The following is a 27510-nucleotide window of genomic DNA, read 5'->3' as shown; positions in this document are numbered from 1 at the left end:
ATGTTCCCATTTTCCTCTACACAGCCAAAGTGAAAGTAATCTCAGAATTGCAGAGTGCTGAACACTGAAAATGTATTAAGCCACCAATTAAGTGCTGAAATACACATTATTTCATGTCAATAACAGTCAGTGACAAGTGACATGCTCTTGAAAAAAAAGTTGCCTGTGCAACTCCCAGATGTTCCTTTACATTAACCAGCTAAGCCATACATCATGAGCAAAGTAGAATAAAAAAACTGTTAAAAGCTAACTGTATGCCTATCTATGAAGTCCTTGCAGCCTAAAATTTATCTGAGCTGTCCAAGGGGGGGAAAGTAAAATTATATGTTAGCAATTTCCAGGAAATATTGAAACACCAAAGAAAAAATTCGTGTTTGAACATATGTGGTCCCAAAGCAGTAACTGCAGGTCTTTTCAACAGCTACTTGTTTGCACACTGTAATTCTCATCCTTATTAGTCATTACTAGAATTACAGGGCTGTGAAATTCTACTCAAGATCAAACCAACATAATTAAAAATATTAAAAATTATACGAACTTATACAAAGAGTTAGTCACGATTCTCAGAGGTCCTCTGGAAGAGAACAGGAGGAGGAAGAGGAAAACTGATGCAGAGAGATGGAAAGGCTCCCAGTCTCACAGTGGATCACAAATGACAAATCTTACAGTCTTCAGGATCCCAGTTTAGTGCACTCAGACCTACTTTCCTCCTTTCTTCATGTCAGCAGGGACTAAATGCTCAGATTTTGCTCTGAAGACACATCAGTTACACCTTGAATTAAATGTGAATGTGTACTGGCTTCTGTCATTAAAGAGCCCATGTCACACAATGGTCAAACACACACATGTCCAGACCTCCCCTCCCGGAGTACATTAAGAGTGGAAATCAAGGACATATAAAGAATGGATGTACATAGACCCCTGCACACACAGATTATATATGGAGGATTTCCATATGTCAGTGTACATGGCATTACATAGGATAGTCTGTCTGTGCAAGCCCCTGCTGCCTTTGCCAGACCATCAATAGAAATGGTAATGCACATGCTTCAGGTCTGGAACACAGTTGTGCATGATGGACTATAAAAATGAGCACCTGCTGATGGAAAACATAAACGTCAGTAGTTACTCCCTTCAATAAATGGGATAACAGTACAACATCTTCTCCATTAGCAAAACAAAAAGGTGGTATGAGCATGATCATCACTCCATTAGCAAAACTGCATGGGCAACAGTAATCAAAGATACCTTCATTCATTTCCATATATTACGCTGATTGGGAGTAACACTCAGTCAATTTTACCTCCAGTCTTCTAAATGAAACCATATATTTATTTGATTGATCACATCCTAAGCAGTCTCCGTTTCAAAACTTCACTTTCTGGATTATTCCCCCCCCCCCCCAGCTATCATTAATACAATGCCAAGGCTAATGAAGCACTCAATAGAATGTAAATACTAATGAGATGTGCTGAAATCCTAATTAACAAGCCTGTAGGGGGAAGAGAATTGAACAGGTGAATGAAGCCATGTAAATGTATAGGTGTTATGGACAGGACAGTCTGGAGGGTGTTTAGATTTATTTCTTTAATCCTTTTGTCCTTCATATTTCTTGTTCTTCAGCTTCAGTTTGTGCACATGTGCCTTTGGGTTGAAACAAACCCAGGAGATTTCTAGGTAGAAGAGATGCTGAGTTGCTCTTTTTCCAGTGTAGCCATCTTTTTCCACAATGACATGAGCTATTTAAGATGAAAATTAGGTATTTGGAGAGTTTGGCAACAAAATTATGCCCATTAAAGACAATATTTTCATGCCTCTTTCTGTCAGATGAGCAAAGCCTTGCAGACTACCATTGATATTTGTGGAAAACCACCCCTCATGTATTGGTGAGGAATCTGTGTATTTGTTCTACAAGGAATGACCTTGAGGCTCTGCAAAACTCAAACATAAAGAAGTGCTCTGGCAGGAGTTCAAAGTGGCTTTTAGTTCCCTGCATTGTGGTAGTCAGAAAAAAATATGAGTTTCTGCATGTAACCTGACTGGTTACAAAAAAGATAAACCAACAGCCTAAAGCAAACTGAAAAAGTACAATTAGGCAAATGAGGTTGTGTTATGTCTCTGGAATTAATGTGGTTTATGTTGTACTATTGCACTTTGGCTCCTGCCTTGCTAGTGTCCTACAAACCACCACTAATCTCCTCTCAACAGGAGAGGTGTTAACAGCTGAGTAGCAGCACCTTGTGAAGACAGGATCGTATGTAAAATAATCGTGATTGACAGCTGATACCTTAGGTATACTGATTTGCCAATGCATCTATATTATTAATGATAAGAAGCAATCTTAGTGATTAGTCATATGACTATGGCATCTTTTCTTTCATACAGATTTAGGTCAGGATCCAAGAGAGTTATTTCTCTTTATCATAGTTTCTTAACTGTTACTGTAATAAACCTGCCCTCTTCTCACCAGTTTTTGGGCTGGATTAGCATACTAGGTATACCTGTACAAAAATTAGTGTAAGGAAGTTGAGGCGTCAACCTAGAACTGAAGGTAGTACTGCAAATTCTGACTTCTAAATTGCCATGGAGAATATGCAAGTCTATCGGTTGGATGATAATCCCCTTTCCTGTTCTGGTCCAGTTCTACTCATGGAAAAGAGATTAGAAAGGTATGGAGGGTTCTCATGAATGGTTTCCCAGCACAGGAAGCTCTCAAGAAAAGCATGAATAAGGTATTCTCTATGCTTTCAGCCAGCACTGATGTAATGACCCTATCATGTAACACAAATCAGTGAATTAATTCCCTGCTTTGCCTGTTAAAAAACATTTGTTCCCTTTTAGGTTCTTTGACAAGAACAATGAGCTAGTCCCTGCAAAATATTCTAACTCCTACTCCCACACACACAGAAAAAAAAAAACAACCAAAGCACCAAAGCACAGAATTTGTCAGTCTTTGTCAACCTACCATCTCCTTTTATTAATAGAACCTTGACATGGAAGAGTTTCCTGGCCAGGCATTTTTTCACACTCAATAGGCTCAAATAAAAAATTATTGCCAGCACAATGATTTAAATGTAAGATGTAACACTACAGCACTTGACTAGTTTGATTTTTTAGTGTCAGCTCCCATGTGTCTGACACATGCAAGACATAAATGAATATCCATATTTCCTTGGAATTAAAGGTTCCCTGACAGCTCATGGTATGGAGCATACAGCACTCATGATGGGTTGTTACTGTGGACCGGCATTATTTTCACCTCCTTCATTCTTCCCCAGACAGCTTTACTAGTGGCAGCCAAGACCCTCACCCCTAACTTTAAGGGCACTCATCTCAAAATATTTGATATAAAGCAGTCTATGCTAAATTTGCTAATTGTATTTGTCAATCTCCTTTGCCAAAATATTCTCAAGTAACAAAACCATTGGCAATAAACATGGAGGTCTATATATTTGGGTAAAGGGAATGTTTTTTTACTGCTTATAAGCTAAGGGTTATAGAAGAGAATTGAATCCTTGTTTTGTAGAGTTGGTCCATAAAGCTTCCTCAGCCCACACAGTGTCAAAATTGGCACCTTTCTCCTTTTTAAAATAACTTTTTGTGTTGTATTTCTAGTCATCTTCTTTCTCTGCCTCCTAATCTCTGTTCAGCATTTTCTTGCAACACAGAGTCATCACACCATTCATCTGCATCAATCTGTCTGCTGCTTACAGACTTTGCTGGGTCTGCCTCATCAAGTGCAGTCACTAAATTCGTATCTTTTTTCAAGTCAGTAATTGCCTTCAGCTTCATGCTGTCATTTTTGCTTGTTTTGACGTCTATTAGATTTTTGTCTACTCTTTCAGAAGTCTGTGTTTCGTTCCTTGAGTCACAAACTCGAGCTCTGCCAATGATTTACTAGCCTATCTTGTCTGAAGCTGTAGAAATTACATTTATGCAAATACAATTCCTTGTTCATCATTAGAAAGGTGACATATCTAATGCCTGTAACCATGTGCTCAGATATCAAGCACAGGATTTATCTCCTCCACCTCCATGGTGTGCTTCAGTTTGAGATAAAACTAATTTAATATGCCTACATATTACAAGGAGTCTGCATGTGAAGGAGTGTCCAAGCGCCTATTGTAGCAGCACAGACTAACACCATTAATTTGTCCCCACACAAGCCTCTGGTGCTGTCTGAGATGCCCTTAAGCCTTCTGTCTAGCTTCCAGCCCCAGGCTTCAAGTCCCTTCTCAATATACAAAGATGAGTCTAGAGCAATTCAATTTCCCCTAACCCTGGCTAAAGCCAGAGGGTCAGCAGAGTTGCTTTTCAGACTCCAGTGTAGTGATTAAATTTTCATTGACTAAAGCAGGACCTTAGGCACTTAACTCACAGGTAAACACCTACATGCAGGCATCTGAGTTTAAATGTCTTAATCTGGAGCTGACTTCCACCCTACAGGCTCTGTTCAGTTGCCCAAACATATGGTGCAATATGCAACACTATGGAGTGTCCAAATCATTCACAAAATGCTGACAGAATGACACAAGCTACAGGAACACTACTCAGAGCCACATGGAATATCCTGGGGCATCTCAGATGAAGCTAGAAATCCACATCTAGGCTACTGAATGACTACACGTCTTTAGTATAGATGCCTAAAGAGAGTTCATTGGGTTCAGCTCTGCATCTGATAAGGAAGGTGGGATGAGATTTGAATCATGACCAGGAAAATTCAATGTGATGCAGGCATATTCAGAAAAAGGAAAAGAAGCCTTGGCAAGAAACACTTGGATATATTTGCCATCTAAACATAACTACCAAGTCTGAGCTAATTACCTAAACTCACTCCACGTGTTTATATGTTTATATATTAATATAAACATACTTTCCTTCAGATGACCATTTATACCACAGTAAGAGATATGTCTAAAGTAGACAGGACAAATTGCCATCTAGAGTTGTCTATAACTCTCTACAGATTGTGGAAGGAAACAAAATAATCATCTTAAATACCTGATGTTTAACTGGCTAATGCTGAACAAGATTGCATTCTGCCTTTCCCCTTATTATTAAATAATAAATACCCAACTCCCTAGGGGCTAAATATGTGAAAATTATTTTCAGTAGGTGTACATTTTAAGTATTTGTGTAAAGGATGAGTTTGTATAACATCCATCATGACAAGATAGGTGGCAAACATTGTGACTTCCCTTTATAAATCCACTCTGAGTATCTGTATCTGGAATCAATATTGCTGGTTTTGCAAACAGTAGACCTACTTGGTTATAGAATTCTTTATCATACGCTAAAGATTTGCTTCTACAAGACTGAGCCATGAGTCTACAAAACTGGCTAAAAAGCCACATACTTACACACAGGATAAAGCGGACAGGATAGCACTCTGATAAAGAAAAATCTATGCAGCAGAATTATGGGTCTTTCTTTTTTCTTGTAAATCACAGTCAAAGCTGTCCACCTTTCTTTAAATAGAATAGGGAAAAGTTAAAGACTTGACTCACCAGTAGAGCTGGCGTGAGTTGCCTGCTATCCGATCAGATATCCTGAAAGTGTTACCAGTCCTGACCATAAATCTACTGTCTGCATAAAGAAAACAAAAAACAACCACTGGAGCACAAGCTCTGAAGAAATGAAGTAGAATTCAGTCCCTTTGTGTGTGATGACAATTGCCTTCATCTTTTTTCCTTACTGCTTTTTTCAATTATATTATATGCATGTGTCAGCATTTGCATAAACAATGCCTTTAATAATTTCCTTAAAGTAAACAGCACAAAATTAATAGATTTTTCAGGTTAAAATGGTGTTATTCAAAAGCAGTTAATGTGTATGATTTATCCATCACCTCTGTGTGAAGTCTTTAAAAAGGTTCTTTTGTTCTAAAGTTAGGGGGTGGAATAAGAACAACCACAGTAATGCACAGCAGTAAGATTTAAGGAGGAGACGTTCAAATGGCATTCATCTAGTCATACTCTGCTAAGACAAACAAAGGGAGTTCATAACTTGTAGTTTCTGAATTGTGTTGTCAAAGGGCTAAGCCTAGAACAAATGTTCAGGCCCGCATCAATTTTACCAATCATAAGAAACAAATAAAAATTAGATGTCTAAAGCAGGATTTTTCATACCTAAAAGAGTTGTCCAGATGGAAATTATCGTGTACATACTCTTTGCACAAACAGAGATTACCAGTGTGCAGTTCACCTTGCTCTAAATTGAACCTTTAATATCAGAATAACAGAATAGATCTCTGTTTTCTGCCTCTGTCACTTCCACAAGGACTACATGACTAATTTAATCTTGCTGTCTAATGTTCAGATAAGCAAAGTTAAGGGAGAGACTTGCCCTTAAATTAAGTACTTTTCCATCTTGTGGAAGCTTTTATTTTTTTCCCATGAATATTTGTACTTATAGATCATAGAGGAAAGAGATCTATCTCCTCTGTATTATTTTGCAAGAAAAACAAACTTAAAGCATTCAAATAGTGTCAAACTCATAATTTAATTTGATTACCTGAGCTGTTAGTTTGAAGGTTTAATAATTTGAACATTTGAACTCATTGATTAGTTCTTGGTTGTGACCTCAATTTAGTTGTTGCTTTGTGCCAATTTTGATTAGCTTAGTGAAACTGCAATACATTTGGCTTAGCAACATGTGTACATGTATATTTTCTTTTTCATACTGTTTTACAAGGGCGGTCCCGTGGTGTAATGGTGAGCACTCTGGACTCTGGATCACAAGGTCATGAGTTCGAGTCTCAGGGGAGACCATACCAGGCAGTTCAATGCCTTCCTGCCATCCCATCCTGTCAGATCTCGGATGCTCAGCAGGGTCAGCCCCGGTTAGTACTGGGTGCTGTGACAGTCCCGAGGACTTCACTGTCACTGTCCAAGCTCACTCGGCCGTGGCAAATGGACCTCAGAACTGAAACGGTGGGGCCAGTTCTGATGCACGCTAAGCCTCACCTTAAAAAAAAAAAATCCACGGCGCAGGCTCGAAGGGCACTCCCCCACCTGGGGAGAGCCCTTCCCAAATCTTCGTTAGGGAAGTTTGGCCATACATATCTTGTTTTACAAAATCTTTTTAAATATTCCCAATAGGCTTATCCATCTAAAATGCCACATGGAACACAAATGCTTAGGAAAGTGCTTTGCCTTGTTTAAGAAATTTGCAAGTTGATTTTCCTTGATAGAAAATTAATAAATTATTTTGTTTAAAAACTTAGAACTTTATGGATTATGTGGTTTACGGTCATTTCCACATCCAAGCCTTCTGGGAAATAAGCAGTAGAGAAAAGGATCCGGAGAAGAAGTGAATAAAAAGAAAGCAAAAAACCCACCGCCTCTGAAAAGAAATTCTACAAGGCAAAAAGATTGAATAGATTATGAAAAAACAATTCCCTTCAGTTTCAAAATGAACACCAGAAGTAAACTGATTTTAAAAACTTTTCAACAGGAAGTTTGAATAAATTTTATCTAGGCTCCTGTTCTGTTCTTAAGATGTCATTCTCAATTGTTAATTGTATAGTACAGAACCAATTGCAACTCTATACACATTGGAGATTGGGTTGCCAGTCTTCATGACAGTGATGTGATATAAGAGTGTATGCCATGCTGGCCAGAGGCATCTGTAAGAAAAGAAATCCATTTAATTCCTGTCTCCCACCAATGCCAGTAAAGAATAAAACCCATTTATGGCAAATTGCCCATTTTCTTTGGAAACAAGGGTGTTCTTCAGCATGCTGAGGCAGAGAAAGAAAGTCAAGTACAGCAAAGCACAACTTTGCTGAGGCTCACTGAGCTGTGAAAAGCAGCAGTAAAGAAACAAGCTGTCACACTCTGATGTGCAAGTTTTCATTTCACGTCTGGAAAGCTGAAGGGGCATTGCTGTAGTAACAAATGTCTAAAGTGCTGAGGGAGAAAAGGAGTTAGTACTTTTGATTTGACCACTTCTGGGTAAAACAAACTGGTTTGGGAGGACATGATAAATAAAATACTCAATATTCCTGTTCTAAATACATAGAAGCCATGACAGAGTAGTGAGGATTTAGGTCAGAGGATGCTTGAGACTGCTCCTCTGTGGCAGATGAGATATTTAGTTCTCTGTCTTTCCAGGTTTTTCTTCTATCTTCCTTCAATATTTTTTCTCTTTTTCTTTATTTTTTTCCCCCCTGGCAGCACTGCCTACTTCTTTTCTATCCAGTGAAGATGTCATTTTCTCTTTTATACATTACTTCAGTCCTTGTCTAACTAAAATGTGTGATGGCCAGGACAATGAGCATCCCAGGGTTCTTCCTCTTCTCTCTTGCCTGTGTGCAATCAGGTCCTCAGCTATGACTTTCTCTTTCCCTGCCATCAAGCGTGTCTGTTCCATGGCAGTCTTTGTTCTCTCACTTTTTCACTAACCTGTAGGAAAAAACAGTGACACCCTACAACTGGGAGTTCTATGATTGCTGCACACACATGATTTTTCTCAGTCCTGTCAGATGACTCCATTATGTCACCTGAAATCAGTGATCTCTAGGCCTGACAGTCTATACTTTTCAATCCTTTGGTCTTAAAAGGAAGATTTCTGTTAATAATGCACATTTATTTGGGGAACAAGGAAGAAAAAGAATCACTAGGACTCTGCTAATAGCATGTCACATTTTGTTATTGTGCTGCACTTGCTTCTTCTGCCTCGTGTTAAGAACATTCAATTCCAGCTCCTGAGGATATTGGTTCCATACCAATGAAGCTAAAAATATTTTCAGAATGCCCAGGGGCTGAATATTTCTATGTCCTTTCACTTAGATGAGACTGTTTCAGGATGATGCTGTCTCACACACAATATCTCTTGCATACTAATCAACACAACAATAATTCAGGTCATTTGATTTCAAAGCGTGTTCCCTAATGCGTTAACCTTTCACTGTTAACCTGCAGTATCCTCCCTCATGTGGCACAAAGGGATTGAACCAAGCAACTGGATGATGGGTAAAGACAACCATAAATGGAAACTAAAGAATGAGGCTTAGATTTTTTGTATTACAATATATTTAGATGAAGGAATTGAACTCTGATATTCTGAGTCACAGTCTGCTAGTTTAATTACGAGGTTATCCTTCTGCTCCTCTTCTGCAGACAATGAAAGCTTCATAACAGTCTCTACAACACTTAGAATATTTACATAACAGTCAACACAATTAAGCTTTTGTCTTGCTTATATGTGTTTCATAGAACCATATAAAGAGAAATACCAACACATCCCTTCAGTAACCAACAACATTTGTTGAAAAAACACATTCAAAATCAGCAGCACACACACACACACAAAGCAGTTTGAGACTAAATCAACTGAAAGTCATTAGTGTAAAACATCTGGGGAATCACTGCAGATATATATATATTCTCAACCGTAATAACTGATCAGTTGCACTCAAAAAATGGGTAAAATAGTTTAATGAGTTCTGCATTAAAGCCAGACCACTGTGCTCTACTTGCATGGTCACTGCCTTTAAAGCTTTTAAAAGTAAATGCAAATGATCTTAATGTTCATAAAAAGGATCAGGATGGTAGTTCTTTTTTTATTTTTACATGGGTCAACTGCATTCATTGCAAAATCAGATGAGAGTGAAAAATATTTAATTCCCAAAGCAGAAAGAATTACAACTCAGTGTGGACAGGGGGGCATCATGTAAAATTTGTGACATATTTTTTCCTCAGCTGTGTTAAGCAAAGGAGCTGAAGCTATAGGACAGGGTTTCTATCAAGACTGATTTTAGTTTTATGAACTGTATAGGCCCATTCTTTTAAAGTGAAATTGAGTATACTTTTCCAATAGTACTATCAACATATAAGGCTCATAAAATCATAGAATAATTTGGACTGGAAGGGACCTTAACCATCATCTAGTCCAAACTCTGTCAGGGTCAGGGATACTTGCCACTAGACTAGATTACTAGTTACCATCTCTCCTGGCCTTGAACACTTCCATGGATGGATCATCCACACCTACTCTGGACAACTTGTTCCAGAGCCTTGCCATGCTCACAGTAAGGAATTTGTTCCTAATATCTAATATAAATCTACTCTCCAAGTTTAAGACCATTCCCACTCTTCAGCTGTCTTGTAGACCCTTAAGGTACTGGAAGGCTGCTATAAAATCTTAACAGTCTTCTCTTCTCCAGGCTGAACAGGCCCAACTTTCTCAATCTATCCTCATGGCAGAGGTGCTCCAGCTCTCTGCTCATCTTCAAGGCTCTTTTCTGGACTCAATCCAATAGGTTGTCAGTACCTTTACAGTGCTGAGAACCCCAGAACTGGAAGCAAGTCCTCCAGGTGGGGTCTCATGAGAGCAGAGTGAAGGGTGAGAATCACTTCTCTTGATCTGCTGGCCATGCTGCTTTTGATGAAGCCCAGGACAGGGTTGGCTTTCTGGGCTGCAAGCCCACATTGCTAACATATTCAGCGTTCCATCAACAAGAACCCGTAAGTTCTTCGCCTCAGAGCCACTCTCAATTCATTCATTGCCCAGCCTATATTTATGCTTGTGATTGCCTGGATCTATGTGCAGGACCTTGCCCTAGGCCTTGTTGAACTTCATGAGGTTCACATGGGCCCACCTCTCAAGGTTGTCAAGCTCCCTATGGATGGCATTCCTTCCCTTCAGCATGTCAAAGGCACCACACAGCTTGATTTCATCAGCAAACTTGCTGAGGATACCCTCCTTCCATCTGTGCATGCTGCCAACAATGATGGTAAACAGTGCCAGTCCGAATACTCATCCATGAGGAATGCCACTTATCACTGGTCCCCACCTGGACATAGAGCCATCAACCACTACTGTCTGAAGGCAGCTATCCATTCAATTATCCACTGAACAGTCCTTCCATCAAATACACATCCCTCTAGTTATGTAGAAGGATGTTGTATGGGACAGTGTCAATTGCCTTCTTATTGTTAAGGAAACTTCCCTATAGGACGATAGAAAACCACTGGCAGTCACTCTCACACCACCTAAGCTGGGACTGAAGCACGTTTGCAGTTACAGACCAGGTTTCCATACCAGCTCGACCCCCAGTTTCCTATCACAGAGACTTAGACATCCAGATCCTTAAAATAATTTAATCATGGTGTAATAACTAAATAATAAAATAACAGCTCAAGCTGATGCATCCAAGGAGTGACCCCAAACAAAGGAACTCCTGGGCTTTTATACACTTACTGTCTAAATACAGATAAATCAGGGGTCATTGATTTCTCAGTGTCTCTGAGTGTCCAGTCACCCTGGACCCATTGTTTTACAAAGGGTCAGTAGTTCACAGCCTCTTGCCTAGGGCTTTGGCTTCTGCCTCCTAGAGCTCAACCTGCAGCTCACACTAATAGCTTGCACACCAAGCATTAAATGTTATTTAACATTATTTTCCATGTAACTTAGTATAGTTTCCAGGAGGACCTGCTCCATGCCAGAGAGAGAGGTGAGACAGATTGGCATGTAGTTCCCTGAGTCTTCCTTTTTCCCTTTTTAAAAGTGGATGGGGGTGGAAGATTCCCCTTTTCCAGTCAGTGGGAACTTCACTGGCCTACCAAGCCTTCTCAGAAATGACGGATAGTGGCTTAACCACTTTGTCTGCCAGTTCTGTCAGGACCTGTGGATGCATTTCATCAGGTCTGATGGATTTGTACCCCTTCAGGTTCCTTAGATGGACTTGAATCTTATCTTCTGCAGTGTGCAGTTCTTTGTTCTCCCAGTCCCTGATTTTGCTTGCTGAAACTTCGGCAGAGTAACTGGAACACTTCTCTGTGAAGACTGGGCCAAAAAAGTCATTGAGTACCTCAACCTTCTCCATATACCAGGTAAACAGACCTCCTGATTCCTTCTGAAAATGGCCCACATTTTGCCTAGTCTTCCTTTTATCACCAATGTATCTCTGGAAGCTTTTCCTGTTGCCCTGGCCAGATTTGATTTTATCAGGGTTTTAGCTTTCCTAGCCCAGTCTAAGTAGCCAAACCCCTGGCTCTGGCACCAGTCCTGTAACCATTTGTTGTTTTTCCAGATTTGACTAACCCTTTCCAATCCCTTCTCTTTCACCAGGGGAATTCATAAAAACACTACCTGTTCTCCAGAGTCCCTTAGCAGCACTCCCAGGGCTCTGTAATCCTTCTTTATACTCCTCAGGCTGCTCCTGTCTCTGTCCCTGGTTCCCACATGAAGCAACAGCAGTGGATAACCGCAAGTGAACTGTACAAGACTTGGTAGTCTGTCAGTGACAGTCCTAATAGGAGCCTCCAATAAACAGCACACCTCTCTAGATAGCTCATCAAGCTGGCAAAGGCAATCCTCCATACCTCACAGAAGAGAGTCTGTCGCAGTCTTGGTCTCTTTGGGAAGGGACCAGACCAGCGCCGGGGTTCGCAGACTGCCGACTGAGTTGTCGTTCGCCGGAATTCCCTGACCCTGGGTAAGGTTTGCCTCGCGACATGAGAACAAACACCCAGGAGCCAAGGATGGTCTGACCTGATCCAAAGATCCAGGCTGATCCAACTTTATTGAGGGGGGACAGGGGTTTATATAACTTGGGATAGGGAAGGTTCTGGAAAGGGGGAGGAACTAAGGCGGAGCATGCAAATCCGCTAACAATTATAGGGTAGGAAAACCGAGGGGGAGTGAACTGGGGTGTGGACTGATGACAGGCAGGACAAGGCCTGCCCCCTAGAGGGAGCTGGCCAATGGTAGCTGCCCTTTTGCTGACAGCCCCTGCCTGCCTGGGGAAAGTTCTGGAACAGGGAGAGACAGAGGCAACATGACTCCAAGAAAAAGGGGAATGGGGGTAGTAACAGGCAAAGTCCGTAATAAAAAGCACAGTCCAGTTCAGGAATGGTCCTCCTGGACCTTCCAGATGTCAAACTCTGTCCGGCGATCCCTCGCCCTCCTTCATTCCTGTTTGTCCAGGTACTTGCCACCTCCAACAAGAGTCATCTACTACTGTCACCCTTCACCTTTACTTAATTGTGATAGCTCTTATACACTGAGCAGTTTGAGCTGCCTTACTTAGCTCTAGCATATCAAAAAAGTCTTTTCTGTGTTAAACATCCAATGAATGAGCCTATCACATTTTTTTCATACCTTGTTGAGCTGATGGGACTACTGAGTCAATTTTTTACACATGGCTTTAATTTAGTACTTTCTGTGGAATTTATTTAGGACATAGCTAGAGATTACTCAAATCTTAACAGTGTATGAATAAGTTTCCTTTCTTTTTTGGTTTCAGAAACTGGTGCTTCCTTGGTTTTGCATTAGCCAGCTTTCCCTAAATGAAGGATACACCTAAGCTTTTAGGGAGAGTTCTGTCTAGTGTTAAAAATGTATATGTTAAAAGAGATAATTGTTCACTATCAATTGCTTGGTTAGGAAAAATATCACTCATTCCACAGCTGTGGAGTCAGCGGGAAGCTGGAGCTTACCCTCTTCTCAAGTAACAGCCCTCCAACACAATTCTTTGTGTTACAAAAGGAAAGATTTACATAAAATTTCCCACAAAATTAAATGCAAGCAAATTTACTCCAAGGTGATGTAAATATTCCTTGAGAACAGAAATCAGTTTCTATTCCAACTTTACCTCTTGCATTGTGGGTAAGCATTACCCTCACATATCATATAGAGAGATGGGCACATCATTTTGTGTACTTATATCTAAGATGACATCTTACAATGGAAACAAAACCATTTGAAGTCAAACAATAAAAATGTCCTTTACTGAGGTAAATTTTATCCTGTTTTCAAAATTAAATGAAATTAAAATGTATTTGTTCCTATTAAGTATTTGTCTTTGCCAAATTCTGATAAGAAAAAGAAATTTTTCCACTCTGAAGTTATTTTATAGCACAGATTTGAGCTATCTATGGTTTTGCCTAAGTTCACATTTTTGACTGTCTCACAATGTGTGTAGTATTGCTTATAGCACCGAGAGCCACTTGTCAGGATATGAGATTTGTTGTGCTAAACACTGTGTAACATGTAAAATAGTGTAAAACTGTCCGGGTAGGAATCAGCTGCCTTTTTACAGGTTCCTAGTGCAAGGTGGGACACCCGAGAATGTCCTAAAAACACATAATGTACAGCTCTTGAGGACCTCCAGCCTTCAGGAGCAACAACTGAAGGTCTGAAAGGATACACTTCCATGTTTACAATGATGCTAACTTTCTGTATTTAGGCAACAAACACAGAGTCTGAAAAAAAAAAGGACTATGGGATTACAAACTGTGTATTTACAAGAAGACAATGATAATAAAGCAAGGACAGGAACTCTGGGAATGTAAAAGATGCAGAACAGCATCAAACCTAAGATCCAATTAGCCCATTAACTTCCCTCTGGCAGCGATCAACAGTAAATGTTATGGAAAAACAGAACTAAACCAGGCTATATATACAGAGACATTGCCTGCAGTATAAGACTGTAAATTAAGAACTTCTTAATAGAAGCATATTAAATTGCAAATCAAAACCTAACAATCTTTTACCTGGTATTTTATGAATAGAAACTTTAGATAGATTAACTGCTAGTAGTTTATCTTGAAAAGAAACCAAAGTTTGGCTTTGCTAACTAGTACCAGACATAAACATAAACATGCATTGTTAACCTGACACCTCTGTGCTCTATAACAGCACCTTGTGCTTATGTTGACAGCTATTAAAAACTCAATTGAGAAGGATGCAAGTAAGAATCTGACTTTAGCATATAACACTAAGTCAATGTAAAAGGTGACATGCCACCCAGACCAAATTTCACATTGGTGTTAGGAAATGCTGTCTTTCAAAGGCATGTGACACTTTTATTAGTAGAAAATTTTATTATTCACAGAAATATATATATGTATGTGTGTGTGTATATATATATATATATATTTTATACTCAGGTTAAATATTTCACTTTTACCTGAGTTTGTCCTTTGGAAGATCTGAAAAAGTTTCAAAAATCTCTATACTGAAAGTGTTTCAGAGTCTGATAATCAAAAATTGTGAAGAATTTTGTTTTGCTGAAAACTAAGTTTTTGAGCTACTGATTTTTATAAACTAAAAAAACTGTCTCTCACTAAAAGCCTCTTAGGATTCTAGTTATAATTCTACAGTTTAAAATAAATAATTTATGTGACTTCTTAACTGGTAAGCTCAGGACTTCAAATTTTAAATAATTCTGTTTTTCAAGATTTATGTGGTCTGATGATGATGACATATATTCTAAAGCTGTTATGCTGCTCATCCATTTCAAGAGAAAATATTGATCTTGCCACATAACAGTGATTTTTAGAGGAAATATGATAAAGTGTTTCAGTTTTCAAAGGTTGCAAAAAAAATTATTCTTGTAACCTGATGTCATTGCTGCTAAATGCTATCCCATCAATCCTTTTCTCTTCTGCTCTGATTCATTGGCACAATGCTTCCAGCATTGATGATGTTCTGGCTGAACCGGCTTCCCTAGGTCACCAGGGGTTTCATCCTTGATCTAAATCAAGTTTACTTAATTCACAGCTGGTAAGTCCTGCATACACATAAATGTCTCAGAAAATGAGTAGGTCAGCACTGAGGACTAGAAGGGTACTAATTGACTTCTAAAATCAAGTACACTGATGTCCTCAATGAGCAAACAGCTCCTCATCAGTGAGCAGGGTACAGCTAAGGAACACCTAGGCTGTCCTTGCTTCAGAGAGGTGACAAGCTGGTAAGCATAATATCAAGGACAGTGCATGTAGGTAATTACACAGCTTTTGACCACTTCATGAGAATGGGAGCCCAGGTACTCCCTTGGAAAGAGGTTAAATATTGATTGACAGGGTTCCTCTAAAGTGTGCCATCATTAATATTCATTCAAAGCCATTGTACATATTTTTATGCTTACAGAGCAACTCAGAACACTAAAGTTTTTGACTTCTGGTCATTTCCAGTCTGTTGTATTAGCAAGTATGTGCAGCTTCTTGGTATAATTGTAGTAATGTTTAGAAAATGATTTCCTGGTTCTACCTGTCATATTTTTATTTAGCAGACCTACCACAGTGGTGCCTGGGGATAAATGACACATGGAGGTCTAATGTTGCTGGGCATTGCACAGTCTCTGCCCTGTCAAGAGAACAATGTGACCCAAGAGAAGATAATTCATCAAAGAAATTACTAATTAAGGAAAGAAAGAGTTATACAAGGAGGGAGCAGTGTGAGAAAAGAAAGAAAGCTGGCAGAAGAGGTAAATGAAGATTCAGCTTGGGATACAGAGCCTGAGGTAGGTACAAAAATTCCATTGGCACCACTGTACTGACAGCTCCACACTGACATCATTTTGCCTGCTGTCTACTGGTTCAACTGCTTCTGTAGCTGTTTTCCAGGCTTGAACCTCCAGCTCACTCTTTCATGAAGTTTTCTTGTCCAAAGTAATTAATTTCTTGGGGCTAATGAGACTAATATGAGTAGGTTTGCTACTATGATTGGAATGTAAAAGGGGAAATGCATGTATGATAGAGGCAGAGGGTTGACAGTCCTGTCTCTGAAAGCAGAAAGTATTAACTGAAGATAAACAGTATTAATTGAAATAACTGAACTTCATATCAGCAGAGCTTGTAACAACCATATATTCTTATGTACTACCTTTACTTACAATTGTTATCCCTTACAAGAACCTGGACATAAAATCTCAGCTAAACTTTTCCTTTGGCTGCCCAGCAAAATAAAAAAAAAAACCAACCAAACAAACAAAAAAAAGGAAGGCAAGTAAGAAGAGAAGAGAGGGACAGGTACTAGTCTTCAGAAAATCAGTAGGGACACTATCAGGGTATAACAGTTCCCAACTTCTTCTTTTGCTTCTCACATTTGAATGTAATCCTGCTGTTGAAATACCAGCTTTCTTTACAGACAGCCTAAAGGTTATATGCATGAAAATTGGTGATATAGAAGAAAGCATGTATTATAAATTATTGTGACGAGTAGCTCTGAGTCTTTGGACACTGGAATAGAAATAGAATGAACAGTACAGAGCTTTTTAACAGATTAACTATTTTGTCAGTTTATACTAAGACCTTCTGAGAAAGAGACAGCTCTAGAGTGACACTTGTTTTGGAAGGGGCTGGGATACAAATCATGGAGCAATTCTCACTCTCTCTGCAGCAAAGATCATAAAAGAGTACAAAGGAACATGATGTCTGCATGCAAGAATGGCTGCTATATCTATAGAGTCACCACCTCACCTTTCATTTATCCGTGGAGCTAGAAGTCCATGGAAGCTGTTACATGTACAGTAGAGCTGAAAACACTAGATAGAGACCCTTTTTTATTATACTGACATCTGTGAAAAAAAACAGCTATGGAAAACAGAAAAAAAAGTTTCAAAGTATTTGTGGGATTTTTTCCTACTAATTTGCTTTCATAAAAATAGAATCCTGCTGGCAAGATCAGTTGCAGTCTGTTTAATATGATAAGTTTTCTTACATGGCTTTTTCTCAAGACAAACAATATATCTTTGTTCTCCTCCTTGTACAATCAAGAACACATTTCTTTCTTTCATGCTGACTCCTTTTTGGGAGTCAGAGCCCTGCCAGTTCTTCAAGGCAGGGTACCTGATCTAAATCCTGTCCTAGCTTGCCTGAAAGTAGTCTGGAGAACAGAGTATGGATTTGACCGAAGTTGAAAAAGGAGCCTACCTTCCCATTAACAAGAATAAATTAGGTTTCTTCCTTTTAGAAGACTATTCATTGAGAGCTTTGTGGAAAATTTGAATAGGAAGCAAGATTTTAGCAAGCCTGGAGCACTGTGCCAATGAGTTGGCATGGTGGGAACAATCTCCAGTTGAGAAGTGTTCTGAGAAGGACTATGGGAGACTGACAAGGGGAATTAACTCCAGGTTTGGGACTGCTGTCTGAGTGAGAGATCCAAGAAGCTCATAAAATATGGAACAGGATCAGCACATAAGCTGCTTTGTATATGTGCAACAGTGGAAATTTAGTCATTTAACCCTCTTGAGTTAATCAGCAGCTGAGCAGTGGGTTTTGAAGGCTTTAGGTGGCTTAAGATACATATATGCGTCTCGGTTCATCAATCTTAAAAAAAAAATCACAGCCTGGAGTAAGGGAAATAAAATCCCGTGTGCTTCTTATGTCCAGGATGCCTTGATGGCTTGAAGTTCCATTCAATCTCTTCTGACAGGACTTATCAAAACAACAGATCACTTTGGCTAATTAGCCAATATTAGAGAACTATGATTTCTACCTTCCTGAAGTAAGGTTAGTTGTGACTGCATATTTAAAAAAAAAAATTGTATTACTCTGAAAGGCTGAAATTCTCATATGTGCCAAAAATCAGCAACCATATATGTTTCTTTGATTTTCAGAAGAAAAAGACACTATGCTGCAACCAGCGACTTCCTATGGCTAGGCTAGCCAGTCTTTCAATAAGTGGGGAAGAAACTTTGTGAGCCATGACACACGCCACAAGTTCCCCATGGTGTGGAATGGGGATGTCTGAGGTGGACAAGGCAGGATGATGCAGACTTGGTGGAGGCTGTTTCAGGAGCAGGCCCATATGTATCTGCTGACCCACACATACTTGGTCCTACAGAAGACAGCACCACCCTGAAGTCACCATGGCAGTATGGTCCCATCAGCACACTATGACAGAAAAACCTGACATAGCAGCTGTACTTGATTCACTTGTGCCTCAGGAGCTACATAATGGTCCCCATGATACTTGCTGTTCACCTATGTGAAAAGCCCATAGTATCCAGTTAAGGATTTTAATAGTATTTCCCTTTCAGTTGTGGTTATATGGATATATAATTGCATCTATTTTGTCGCAGACAAAATAAATTAAAGGGGGGGGGGGGGGGCGGCGGGAGTGGGAAAGGAGGAAAAAACTTTCAATGAAAAGGAACTTTATACGGTAACATGAGTTCCAGAACTACAATAATTACCGTAATATAAATCTCCAAAGAGTAAAAATGAGACATTGCAAAGGAACAGATTATGCCATGTCTGCATATGCTGGGGTTCATGTGTCTTCCTCTGAGGCAGCCTGTCCTGATTGCTGTTAGAGGCAGGATGCCGCGTGGACAGACCTGGAGCATGATCCAGTCTGACAATTACTGTGTTCCTAAAACTACCAGATAGAGAAAATACACCTTATTTATTTAAACTACCCTAATTTTTCCTTTTCTTACAGGCAGATTTAATTTCCTTCTGGAAAGCAGTTACCCAGCTGTGGCTATGAAACTGGTAATAAGCACACAGCTTCAGTTCAAAGGTGATCAAATGCTGCTCCTATGTTTAAAGTAACACAAGATGGGAAAGACAGGAATGGAGGTAGGTAATGAAGGCACTTCGTGGTGTTTGGATTGAGCATACAGGGACTACGTCACAGCTGTCAGGATGAAACAGCAAGTTCTGGTCTTTTTCAGATAGAATTATTTCAAAACAGACACAGAAAACATGTTCATTCTGCTAAAAGACAGGGGAATGTTACCTGAGTAGCTATATGCAAAATCATTTCAAAGCTAATTTCACTCCCTTCTGTGTGATACTTTCACCTTTCTTAATAACAGCAGAGTAGATACACATAAAACTTTATGTTTTTAAAATAATCACTCTCTCCTTTGAAACAGACATTCAGGTCTTCTGTTAAGGAAGATTGAAACAGATACATTGATTAAACGCCGTTAATCCAGCTTGCACTGCCTTAAATTCTGTCTCCGGTTCACTTTTTTACAAAAGAAAGTGCATATGGAAAACCTGGCAAAGGTCCATGGTTGAAAACTTTCTCCTTGCAAGTCTTGCCATTGAATTTAGAAGAGCAGGAATCTCACACATATTGCCTGCCCTTTTATTCCTTTTGCAAAACAAGTTTAAGAAAAACAAAGAAAACATTTAACGTGTAGCAGAATAGAAAAAAAAAGGTCAAAGATTAAAAATTTTGGAATATGTTTCTTCTTTTCTTTCTATGTTCAGCAAACTGTTTTGAAACTACAACAAGAAATCAGAACTTCATGCCTGAGCATGACGGCTCCAAGTGGGCAGGAATAATGAAACTGAACTGGTTACTAATGAAATAAGAGGGTCCAGGACAACTCTTCTGTACTGAGAGACCTGTTTGCATGTGTGTGGTGTGTTTGTATGTGAGAGAGAATTGTATTGAGTACCAGCAGCTGGAGTGAGGCTGCAATTGCAAAGGGTCATGTGCCCAAGCACCAGCAACTGGGGAGACTGGAGTCCAGGAGTGGCTGTTGGGCAGACAAATTAACATGACATAGCAGAGCGTACCACAGCATAGAATATTTAAGTTGGAAGGGACTTCTAATGATCATCTAGTCCTACTGCCTGATCAATGTGGGGCTGACCAAAAGCTAAATTGTGTTCCTGAGGGCACTGTCATCTTACCCATTGAGTCTTGGGGCATCAACCACCTTTCTAGGAAGACTGTTGCAGTGTCTGACCACTCTCAGGGTAAAGAAATCCTTCATAATGTGTGGTCTGAAACCCCCCTGGTGCAGCTTTGAACCATCCCCATGGATTCTATCGCTGGATACCAGGGAGAAGAGATGAGCCCTTATCTCTCTGCTTCCCCTCCTCAGAAAGATTCAAAGAGAAAAAGTCACCTTAAGCCTCTTTCTCTTCAAACTAGACAAGGCAGTGTCCTCAGCACTCCACCAAGGGTGTTCCTTTCAGCCGTTTCCCCAGATTCGTTGCACTCCCCAGGATGCATTCAAGGAGCTTCACATTGTTCTTGAATTGGGGGACTCCAGCTCTGCACACAATACTCACAGTAAGTCACACCAGTGCTGAATACAGTGTTGAATCAGTTCTTCTGACTGGCTGGTGATTCTGTGTTTGATGCATCCCTCAATGGGGTTTGCCCTCTTGTTTGTAAGGGCACACTATTGGCTCACATTGAGCTGCTGCTCACCCAGATCCCTGTCTGCAGGGCTGCTCCCCAGCCACTTGTCTCCCAGTTTGTACTTGTGCCTGGAATTGCTTCATCCTGTGTGCAGAATCCAGCATTTTGACTTGTTACATTTCACCCCACTAATCATAGCCCAATGCAGCAATCAAACCAGATCCCTCTGCAAGGCCTCCTCTCCCTCAAGAGAGTCACCACCACCCCCCAGTTTGGTATTATCAGCAATCTTGCTAATGGTGCATTCAACTCCTGCATCCAGATCATTGATTAATATGTTGAATAGGACTGACCCTAGAATTGTACCCCAGTCCAATTCCCCAAAAGCCAGATTTAGCCCCATTCACTGCAACTCTTTGTGCTCTGCCCTTCAGACAATTCTCCCAGAAGGGTTCTCTAAGGAAAAGGTCCAAAAGCCTTATTAAAATCCAGAAAAACTACATGTTTGAGTGCAGCTGCTGGAGGGATCTACATGGTACAAATTGTGCATGTAGTGTAAATATATATATATATAAATACAAATATATGCAGATATATATAAAATGCATTTGTTTTAAAATGTATGTATTCATATACATATTATATGTCCTCACTATCAGCCCCAGAAGGAAACAGAATAAGGCATCTGTGCTTCTATTTGTTTAACCCTGTGTTTTCTCTCTGGTTGTTCTTTATGACTGTATGCTTGTGTGTGTTGAATGTATGCTCTGTATGTGTTTATGCCTGCTGGGAACCAAGGCTCAAGCTCACTGCTGGCTGGTTCTGGGGACAAAAGGCTGCAAGAGCCCTGTCTCCATTGGCTTATTGGATTCAGCAGTCATGCCTCTTGGTAGAAAGGTGCTGCTTTGTGGCAACAAATAACACAAGCATGCAAATGTGGAGCTGTGACAGTTTCTTCTATATATCTGAAAGATTTCTGGGCTTTGCAGCCTAGAAAGCTTAAAGTCCCTTTCCTTGAACCCTTCCATGGGAAGAAAAATAGTTTTGCCTATGTCATTTTATGATTTGCTGTCCTTGCTGAGATTTCCTGATCTTGGACCAGCTCACATGGCAGTTTTTGTCCAGAACATAAGATCAAGCTAAGTGTTTGTACATGTCTATATGATACTTTTCAAATCAAGAATGGATTCTCTAGGTTGTGTCTGCACAAGCCCCCAAGATTCGTACATATAGGATCTTTACTGTTGCATTGGAAATTCTCAGAAACCTTATCATACAATTTTTTTCTTTAAAGAGTCAACACAGCTTACTTTTGGAAATAAATCCATGCGTTGAATTACAGATGAAATTATGGGGGCAAGGGGTGGAGAGTTCAACTTCATTAATTTCCCTTAATAATTGCAAACTAAGTTTTTTATAGCACATTTTAAAATTGTTATTTTAAAATCCTAGTGAATACAAAAACTACACAGAATGGAAAGGATTAATCAGCCCATATGTAATTATTGATTATCCTGTTCTGAACAGAATCAGGGACTCAGCTAGAGCAAAGGCAAAACTGCTCATGTTAGCTAGCATGCTCCCAGACTATGTAGGCACAATTCAAGGACAGCACAAATGAGGAACTGTTCCCAAAAAATCATTAGGATCAGAGAGAGCCAGTTCTAAGAACAACCATATGCACATAAACTGTGACATGCTATCTACCCCACTAGCAGGGAGAAGACCTTGACCTTTTATTTCTAGTGTACAGGTAGTCACACTTTCCAATAGGTGGGGAGGATGAGTTATATAAAATATATATATACTACATCTATATATGTACAGGTATGTATCCCCAACCTCATGCCCACCCCAGTCATTCAAAATAATGTTTTACCTGAATTTCACTCTTTCTATTCTGAGTATTTGACAAAACCTCCTCAGGTCAAAACATTACTCTGTCTCTCAAACAACAGATAACTCAGTCACAAGATTTGAGAACTAGCAGTAGTTCTTCCAACTCTACCTTGGTAATAAGCTTCAAAGGCAAACCTAGGACCTTGAACAATAAAAGAGAACATAAGATGTCAGTTATACATTTTCTATAATATTAATAAACCCTGCATATTTAGGATTAATGCATGGTACACAAAAGTACTGGTTCCTTCACTACGTATAAACACATGCACCGAATAATAGAGAGAAAGTTCCACTTTCCTCAGAATTTACAAGTTATGAATATTACCTTTCTCATCTGTGTGGTGTTTAGCACTTTGAATTACTACTGTATGATTAGGTCAATCAATTATAACCATTTATGTGATGTCAGAGATACACATAAGTCTAGGTAACTCTGTGTCACAAATATCCTTAAGAGCATCTGTACTGCAACTGATAGATACACAAATCAGAATGAAGTCCATGTCTTGAAGGGTTTAGACTCAAATTCTCTTCTAACCAAGCAAAATTTCTGTTGAAAGTGCCCAATACTTCAAAATATGTCATCTCTGCTACTCTGCAGCGTCCACCATCGCTATTCCACAAGGCAGCAGCTAAGAATTATATATCTGATCTTGTCTGATTAAGTATGATTTCAGAATCATTGAGAAGGAATCTATTTTCCGCTCAGCACTCCACAAGATTTATCAGTAAATGCATCATGTCCCAAAGCACAGTGATACTGGGCTATGAAATATTCCAATGTCTTATTAATAAGTTAATTGAATACATTGTAATTTTCATAGTATTCATGCAGCTCACTTTGTCATTGACTGACAGAGATAAATTTGAAGATATTTAAGAGTTTCACAAGCAGATTAACAACTATATCTGAATTATCATAAACGAGAAATAGCTAAGAAGGGGCTGTAATAATCTTTCATTAGAAAATTTGAGGTAGTTCCCACCAGAAACCTAATCCTGTTCCCACTGGCAGCAAAAGGAATTCTGCCTGCAGAATTAATGCCATTTTGAGTTAAAAATTACCTTTCCCCCAGAAGTCAAGAAATCCACAATGAAATGAGATAAATAGCAGATGAAAGTCTGTCAAAGCCAGCTATAACTAAATCACATGGTTGCTGATTGACTCATACATTTTATTTCCACATAGATTATTTATAATCCAGAATTTTAGTTTTTCAAGGCTTGAGTAGTGTTGCAGAAACATCAAACCTTCTAAACTTGCATAAGAATCAGTCCTACTCAACATCTCCCCAGTTAACACCTAACATCAGAACACAACCATATGACTGAGTTATACATCTGATATGGTTCTGGGGAAGAGTGGACCCATTGCAGCCTACAAAACATGAAAAAAGTCCTATCTGAATGCACTAAAAAGTCTCTTTTTGACTCAAAACAATATGATCACTCTGTATCAGAATGAGGACTGTTTTGTTCTTACAAGGAATTCCTCTTCTGGCCATCTGAACCTCATTTGCAAAACTTTGTTAAGTTTTTGAGACACCAAGAAGCTGCCAGAGGCATCCAGGATTTCTTACTAACAGATGATGATGCACACGTGGTGTGTCATTGTCCCTGAATGTTATGAAGATCCAAAGTTCCTAAAGGTCTCCTCAAGACATACCCTGAATTCAGAGGTCCCTAGACTAGAAAACATGTTGGTTTTATCTCAAACACAGTCATTATGTCAGAGTCATAATCCCCATATAAGAGACAAGGATATCTGTACATGTATAAAACAGGTCTAGATGCCTAGCGATCTCCAGCTGATCTTTCGAGCAGTGCTAAAGAGTAGTGAAGGTACCAACTTCATCCCACATCGTGCCTTCTTTCTGCAACATCTATAGGGATCTATTGTGAGTGCAGCCCTTAAAATACTTGGTTATACATCTGAGCTGTCACCATTAGTGAAAGGACAATGTATCTCCAAGAAATGTTCCTTGGATTGCAGAGCAGTCAGCTCAGAGTACAAGCAAGGTTAAAGGGGAAATGCCTCAAAAACCAAAATGTTCTAAAAGCATGTAGAGACTGTTGGGACAGGAGGTAACAGACAGGACAAAGTCTAGGTCATGGCCAGAGGTTAAGCTAATTCAATATCATGTAGAAAACTACTGGACATAACAAGAAATTTTCAGATGTGACAAAATCACTGGCAATGCCATAAGAGATGACATGTCACTGGTGAATAACAGAGACTTAGTTGAGGAGGGACAGCAAACCACACAAACACTGGAGGGGAGCCCTAGGGACCTTCAGAGAGTGGAGCTAGCAAGGCATGGGGAACCATTTCAGTAACTCCAAGCTACGCTGAGATGACCACAATGACAGTGCTAGGAAAAACCCTTAAAAATGCTGATGTATAAAAATTAGGACCAGTGTAGAACAGTGACTCGGGTATTAAGCGGCTTATTTGGGAAGAGGCCTGGAGGGGCAACAAAAATGAGCGTCAAGAAACAGTAAGTGGTATACTAAGAGGTGCAAATCTTAGAGGTATCTATCTGGAAGCTCTGCACCCACTCATCACAGCCTGAATGAATTAGGGAAATAACACAAACATAATGTTCATACAATGATACTATTCAAACATACTGTTCATACAAGTATGAATCATAACATGCTTGAAAAACCCACCCCTACCATCAGGAGGAATGGTGACAAGAGCATATTTCCACTGCATTTTTGTTGCATAATGAACTTAAGTCTCTGTTTTACTTCAACAATTTTTCTGTCTACCCATTCCTAAAACTAAGGTTTGCCTTTTGCCAACATGACAGAGGTGAGAAAACATTATTTGATGCCAGTACCAGTTTAACATCACACTGTTCTTCACATGTTGCAGAAATGTTATTAGGGACTGAGTGACATGAGAAAAGCACTGTAGAGAGGGTCTCAAACAACCAGTTCTGGGTAGCAGAGAGCTGGGAAGAAAGAGATGAGCAGCAGAGCAGGAAGGCATTAAGCTGCTCAGGGCATTCTTAGTGAGATCTTTTCCTGGAGTGTAGAGTGTGGATTATGCCTGGAAGAAGAGGAGTTCAAAATGTACTGTGTGGTATTTCATGAAAAAAAGAAAAGCTGTCTTCAAACACACATACCCCACCCTGAGGTGAATTGGCTATTTCAGCAATACTGATTTAACCAGCTAAAACAAACTAAGCACCTGTTTTGCAAACAGCATAAAATAACAGCCAACAAAATCCTCATGATTCCCCAATTTCTCTCAGTCTCCACTTTACTCACAGAGTATCTCTTAATAAAGGTAGTGAGACTGATTCAGCTTCCTTACTAAGCAAATACTATCCTAATCAACACTGAATTTTATATAAAATTGAATTAAATCTGCCTTTACTTCAGTCTGTGTAAGAATAAGGGAGGTTTGGTGCATTTCTTCTGTAATGATGTCCTATCTATAACTTGGGACTTCAGCAAAGACCTCAAACTTCACCTGCAGTGAAGAAAATGTTTATAAATGTTTATAAATTAAAACTGGTGCCTAAAGTACTCTAAAGACTAATTCAACTTACTTATTTAGCCTGGAGAAAAGAAGGCTTAGGGGGGACCTTCTCACTCTTTACAGCTACCTGAAAGGAGATTGTAGTGAGGTCGGGGTCTGTCTCTTCTCCCAGGTTACAATCAGTAAGGCAAGAGGAAATGGCCTCAAGTTGTGTCAGCGCAGGTTTAGACCAGATATTAGGAAAGGTTTCTTTATCAGAAGGGTTGTCAAGCATTGGAAAGGGCTGTTCAAGGAAGCAGGATAGTCACCATCCCTGGAAGTGTTTAAAAGACATGCAGATATGGCACTCAGGGACAAGGTTTAGTGGTGGCTGTCAATCAGTACATTAGAGAATACTAAATATCTAAGCTCCTCACCCTATTCACACCATCAGAATGTCCATTTTCTGCTTACAATATATTACACTGTAGTTCAATATTTTCAAATTACAGGAAAAAAGTCCCCTGCTGTGTAATTAATAAACTCGGTAAAATACTCCACAGTTCTCATCAGAAAACATAAATAACCTAAAGAGCTAAGCTGTGATTGAGTAGGATTTTTTTATCTTTTGGGGGCAGTTCATTAGAAGTTATAACCTTATGCCTTTAGAACTGTTGCAATGTTCTGAACTGCTAGTTCTATAAATTTGAGAAGCTTCGTCTCGATTTTCATAAGTGTAAGTAATTTAGACAGAAATTAAGGTCTGTAACTCTAGAACAACTGCTTGGAAACTCTGGGTACATAAACACCAATTCCCTGGTTTGGTAAGAAGCACCAGTTGGGTGTTTCTCCTCTCAAATGCTTAGAAATGTTGTTCTGTATTAATTTAATACTTCTTCAAAAAATATCAATTTCATAAAAGAGGAAACCATTTGAAAATGACTAAACAGTACCTGATCTGCCAAGGCAGATTTTCTATTATTTTAACTACATTTTCCCTCCAACTTGCTTCTCATATTCACCCCTGAGACTTTGCTTCTGTAACCTAAAAAGCCAGTGGTCAAATATGAATTATGTTTGTGGGAACTTTAAGTGATTTATGTCCTTGCACAACAATACCCTAGGCAGATTCCTTGCATGATGCAAAGCAAAGCTGATTTGATTTCTGAGAACTGCTCCTCTCATGAGCAAATCTTATGAAGAAACTTACATTCTGCACTTCCCTCAGAAGAGTTAGAATAATTTTTTTTTAAGGAGAAACGACTTCTTTCTGAAATAAAAGTTATTGTCCC

General features: G+C 39.4%; 1 long non-coding RNA gene across 4 annotated transcripts in view; it reads right to left on the bottom strand.

The window, feature by feature from the left end:
• LOC139679638 (uncharacterized) overlaps nucleotides 1–27510 on the bottom strand; it is a 292784-nt gene that overhangs the window by 126378 nt on the left and 138896 nt on the right. For 3 of the 4 annotated variants that reach the window (XR_011699216.1, XR_011699218.1, XR_011699219.1), the window contains exon 2: nucleotides 5508–5586. The exons of the other annotated variant lie outside the window; for it this stretch is intronic. This is a non-coding gene — a long non-coding RNA (uncharacterized lncRNA). The remainder of the gene's footprint in view (nucleotides 1–5507; nucleotides 5587–27510) is intronic. 4 annotated transcript variants of the gene reach the window in all.

The sequence above is a fragment of the Pithys albifrons genome, chromosome 1, assembly GCF_047495875.1.
Source record: "Pithys albifrons albifrons isolate INPA30051 chromosome 1, PitAlb_v1, whole genome shotgun sequence".
Lineage (NCBI taxonomy): Eukaryota > Metazoa > Chordata > Aves > Passeriformes > Thamnophilidae > Pithys > Pithys albifrons.
Note: the sequence above shows the minus strand (reverse complement) of the source record. Positions and strands in the feature narration are given on the sequence as shown.